We start from the raw sequence: 6,000 nt of genomic DNA, 5'->3' as shown, positions 1-6,000 counted from the left end.
AGGATCAGAAATGTAATGTAAACTCCATATAATCACTTTCTGCAAAGAGTTGCCAAATATTAACATCCGCCGGGCAGATATTATCCAGAATATGTGCCTGGGTCATGTCTTCAAAAAGGTCCTGGTAGAGAACACGTTGGATACATTATCAAACGGAAGGTGAGAAGGGTCATTCTAAGACAATTACTGTTTTCTGAAGGCAGTATATATGACTTCACAAACTCATGTGATCCAGAAAATATTCATATCAGCCAAAGACTCCCATTTAACTCAACTGATTTGAATAAAGCCCTTATTAACCAGAAATGTATCCAGTACTCTACAGTACATGTACCAAGTATCAGAGGGGTAGCCATGTTCATCTGTATCCACAAAAACAATGAGGAATCCGGTGGCACCTTAAAGACTAACAGATTTATTTGGGCATAAGCTTTCGTGGTTAAAAAACCCATTTTTTCAGATTCTCTTTGAAGTCTGTTTTTGAAGTTTTTGGTTGAAGAATGGCTACTTTTAAATTTGCTATTGAATGTCCAGGGAGATTGAAGTGTTCTCCTATTGAATTTTATATATTACCATTCCTGATGTCTGATTTGTGGTCATTTATCCTTTTATGTAGAGACTGTCTGGTTTGGCCAATGTGTACATGGCAGAGGGGCATTGCTGGCACATGATAGCATATATCACATTAGTAGATGTGCAGATGAATGCACCTCTGATGGTGTGTTTGGGTCCTATGATGGTGTTGCTAGAGTAGATATGGGGACAGAGAAGCGTTGTTCCGAGTCAGCCATGAAAATATTGGCATACTGTTGGGCCATGTGGGCACCTATAGCAGTGCCGCTGACTTGAAGGTGTAAGTTGTCCCCAAGTCTGAAATGGTTGTGGGTGAGGACAAAGCTCACAAAGCTAAGCCACCAGGTTTGTCGTGACATTATCGGGGATTCTGTTCCTGACGGCTTGTAGTCCACTAAACTATCTAAACTCCTACATGCCACAAGGGGCCACAACAGTGGTACCCTTAACTCACCCAACAATATTGTTAATCTATCCAGCTATACTCTTAGCCCGACAGAAGAGTCTGTCCTATCTCAGGGACTCTCCTTCTGCCCCTTCACCCCCACAAACATGTTACAGTTCTACACAGTGATGAGCTGCCAAAATCGTAACAACCGGTTCCCTCCTCACCCCACGAGGGGGTCATGTCCCACCCCCCGGGACTCCTGCCCCATCCAACCCCCCGCGTTCCTTGATGTCCCATCCACCCCCCATTCCCTGTCCCCTAACTGCCCCCACCACCTCATCCAACCCCTCCTCTCATTCCTGATGCCCCCCCGGGGACCCCTACCCCATCCAACCACCCCTTCTCTCTGTCCCCTGACTGCCCTGGGAACCCCTGCCCCTGACTGCCCCCTGCCACCCCATCCAACCCTGCTCCTTCCTGACTGCCCCCCCGGGACCCTTGCCCCCATTCAATCCCCCTGTTCCCTGCCCTCTCACCGTACCAACCCCTATTCACCTCCCCACCACCCCCTGAACTCCCCTGCCCTCTCTCCAACACCCCCTCCCTGCTCCCTTACCGCGCTGCCTGGATGTGGCTGGTGGCACTACAGTCCCGGGGGGCCGGGGACATGGGGCCGGGGCAGGAGTCGCGCGGCCGGAGCCCAGGGACGTGGGGCCGGAGGACGCAGAGGGATCCGGGTGGCTGGCCGGAGCCGGGGAGGGCCGCGGCAGGAGCTGGGTGGCCGGGGAGGGCTGCGGCAGGAGCCGGGCAGCCGGGGAGGGCTGTGGCCGGAGCCGCGGGGCTGGGCCGCCGCCACGCTGCCGGAGCCGGGCCGCGTCGCATCGCGCCACAGAAGGAGCCGGGCGGCTAGAGCCGTTGGGCCGGGGAGGGCTGCGGCAGGAGCCCGGCGGCCAGGGAGGGCTGCGGCCGGAGCCGCGGGGCTGGGCCGCTGCCACGCCTGGAGCCATGCGGCCAGAGCCGGGCAGCCGGGGATGCGGGGCTGCAGAGACAGAGCTGAGGCCGCGGAGGGGAGCGCTTGTTAAATTTAAATGCCCTTTTAGAACCGGTTGTCCCAAGTGGGACAACCGATTCAAAAAGGGCTTCTAAATTTAACAACTGGTTCCCGCGAACTGGAGTGAACCGGCTCCAGCTCACCACTGGTTCTACAGTGACCTAGAATCCTATTTTCGATGTCTCTGACTCAAGAAATATTTCCAACACACCACTGAACAGCACACTAACCCACAGAAAGCTTCCTACCAACGCTACAAAAAGAAGGATTCTGCGTGGACTCCTCCTGAAGGTCGAAACAACAGACTGGACTTCTACATAGAGTGCTTCCGCCAACATGCACGGGCTGAAATTGTGGAAAAGCAGCATCACTTGCCCCATAACCTCAGCCGTGCAGAACACAATGCCATCCACAGCCTCAGAAACAACTCTGACATCATAATCGAAAAGGCTGACAAAGGAGGTGCTGTTGTCATCATGAATAGGTCGGAATATAAATGAGAGGCTGCTAGGCAACTCTCTGACACCACATTCTACAGGCCATTATCCTCTGATCCCACTGAGGGCTACCAAAAGAAACTACACCATCTGCTCAAGAAACTCCCTAAAGAAGCACAGGAACAAATCTACACTGACACACCCCTAGAGCCCTGACCAGGGGTCTTCTATTTGCTACCCAAAATCCATAAACCTGGAAATCCTGGATGCCCCATCACCTCAGGCATTGGCACCTTGACAGAAGGATTATCTGGCTATGTAGACTCTCTCCTCAAGCCCTACGTTACCAGCACTCCCAGCTATCTTCGAGACACCACGGATCCTGAGGAAACTACAATCCTAGCCAATATGGATGTAGAAGCTCTCTACATGAAGATTCCACACAAAGATGGACTACAAGCCATCAGGAATAGCATCCCCGATACTATCACGGCAAACCTGGTGGCTGAACTTTATGACTTTGTCCTCACCCACAACTATTTCAGATTTGGGGACAATTGATACCTTCAAGTCAGTGGGACAGCTATGGATACCCACATGGCCCCACAGTATGCAAACATTTTTATGGCTGACTTAGAACAACGCTTCCTCAGATCTTGTCTCCTAACGCCCTGTGACGTTATTGACATAAACTGGGACCATATAGATCATTGTTGCAACCAAGGTCCTGTAGTGGCACCCAAATCTTGTATAAAGGGGGTCAAATGGGGGTGTCTAAGACAAGGTTATGGTTTACTGGTTATGATTATGCTGTCTATACGTGTGTATCAGTTTTGTAGTTGAAGTTATGAATATTGGCTCTATACTGTCTGTATGGCAAACTTATGCTATGCTTCTGGGTGACATCCCAGACAAGCTGGGATTAGCTCTGCCTAGCCTGCTTGATGGCTCATTAAGGACCATCAGCTATACAATGGACCCATTGAGAGAAGGCAAATATGCCTTCAGACTCAGCAAAGTATGCAGGGACTGGCCCATGTGACTCCAGGCTCCATTTTGATGTAATTTTCCACAGTAAGAACAAAGAGATGTTCTTACACCTGGAAAAGACTATATAAGGCTGATGCCTCATCTCCATTGGCTCTTCAATCCTGCTTCATACCTCTGGAGGAACTTTGCTACAAGCTGAAGCTTTGAACAAAGGACTGAGGACCCATCCCAGCGGGGGATGTATTCCAGAGACTTGATTTGAACCTGCAGTTTATTCTATCGCTGCTGCAAGCCTGAACCAAGAACTTTGCCATTACTGTATGTAATTGATTCCATTTAACCAATTCTAACTCTCACCTCTATCTTTTTCCTTTTATGAATAAACCTTTAGATTTTAGATTCTAAAGGATTGGCAACAGCGTGATTTGTGGGTAAGATCTGATTTGTATATTGACCTGGGTCTGGGGCTTGGTCCTTTGGGATCAGGAGAACCTTTTTCTTTTACTGGGGTCTTGGTTTTCATAACCATTTGTCCCCATAACGAGTGGCACTGGTGGTAATACTGGGAAACTGGAGTGTCTAAGGAGATTGCTTGTGAGACTTGCGGTTAGCCAGTGTGTTGAGACCGAAGTCCTCTTAGTCTGGCTGGTTTGGTTTGCCTTAGAGGTGGAAAAAACCCCAGCCTTGGGCTGTAACTGCCCTGTTTGAGCAATTTGTCCTGAGTTGGCACTCTCAGTTGGTTTCCGCCAGAACCACATCGTCACACGCCCCCACTCTACTTGTGCTTCATTGATGACATCTTCATCATCTGGACCCATGGGAAGGAGGCCCTTGAGGAATTCCACCAGGATTTTAAAAATTTCCACCCCACCATCGACCTCAGCCTGGACCAGTCCACACAAGAGGCCTACTTCCTGGACACTACAGTGCTAATAAGCGATGGTCACATAAACACCACCCTCTACCGGAAACCTACTGACCGCTATACTTAATCTACATGCCTCCAGCTTTCATCCAGACCACATCCCATGATCCATTGTCTACAGCCAAACCCAAAGATACAACCGCATTTGCTCCAATCCCTCAGACAGAGACAAACACCTACAGGATCTCTATCAAGCATTCTTAAAACTGCAATGCTCACCTGATGAAGTGAAGGAACAGATTGACAGAGCCAGAAGGGTACCCAGAAGTCGCCTACTACAAGACAGGCTCAACGAAGAAAGTAACAGAATGCCACTAGCCGTCACATACAGCCCCCAACTAAAACCTCTCCAGTGCATCATCAAGGATCTACAACCTATCCTGAAGGACAATCCCTCACTCTCACAGACCTTGAGAGACAGGCCAGTCCTCGCTTACAGACAGCCCCCCAACCTGAAGCAAATACTCACCAGCAACTATACACCACACAACAAAAACACCAAGCAGACCGTGCAACAAACCCTTGTGCCAACCCTGTCCAAATATCTATTCAAAGGACACCATCATAGGGCCTAACCACATGAGCCACACCATCAGGGGCTCGTTCACCTGCACATCTACCGATGTGATATATGCCATCATGTGCCAGCAATGCCCCTCTGCCATGTACATTGGCCAAACCGGACAGTCTCTATGCAAAAGAATAAATGGACACAAATCTGACATCAGGAATTATAACATTCAAAAACCAGTAGGAGAACACTTCAATCTCCCTGGTCATTCAATAATAGACCTAAAAGTGGCAATTCTTCAACAACAAAACTTCAAAAACAGATTCCAATGTGAAACTGCAGAACTGGAATTAATTTGCAAACTGCACACCATGAAATTAGGCCCGAATATAGACTGGGAGTGGTTGGGTCATTACAAAACCTAAACCTCATTTCCCCCATACTAATTTCCTCCTACTGTTACTCACACCTTCTTGTCAACTGTTTGAAATGGACCATGCTCATTACCACCACAAAAGTTATTTTTCCTCCCTTGGTATCCTGCTGTTAATTGAATTGTCTCCTTAGACTGACCTCAGACTTGGTAAGGCAACCCCCATCTTTTCATGTATTTATACCTGCTCCTGTATTTTCCACTCCATGCATCTGATGAAGTGGGTTCTAGCCCACGAAAGCTTATGCCCAAATAAATGTGTTAGTCTCTAAGGTGCCAGAAGGACTCCTCGTTGTTTTTGCTGATACAGATTATCACGGCTACCACTCTGAAACCAGACTTCAAAGAGAAACTGCAGAGCTACAATGCATTTGCAAACTTACCACCATTAATTTGGGCTTGAATAGGGACTAGGAGTGGCTGGGTCACTACAAAAGCAATTTTCCCTTTCTTGGTATTGACACCTCCTCATCAATTATTGGGAGTGGACCACATCCACCCTGACTGAGTTGGCCTTCAATATTGGTTCTCCACTTTTAAGGTAATGACCTTCTCTTCACATGCCAATATATATTTATGCCTGTATCTGTAATTTAAACTCCATGCATCTGAAGAAGTGAGTTTTTTACCCATGAAAGTTTATGCCCAAATCAATCTGTTAGTGTTTAAGGTGCCAGCGGACTCCTCGTTGT

The sequence above is a fragment of the Emys orbicularis genome, chromosome 12 (genome assembly GCF_028017835.1).
Source record: "Emys orbicularis isolate rEmyOrb1 chromosome 12, rEmyOrb1.hap1, whole genome shotgun sequence".
In the NCBI taxonomy this organism is placed as follows: Eukaryota; Metazoa; Chordata; order Testudines; family Emydidae; genus Emys; species Emys orbicularis.
Note: the sequence above shows the minus strand (reverse complement) of the source record.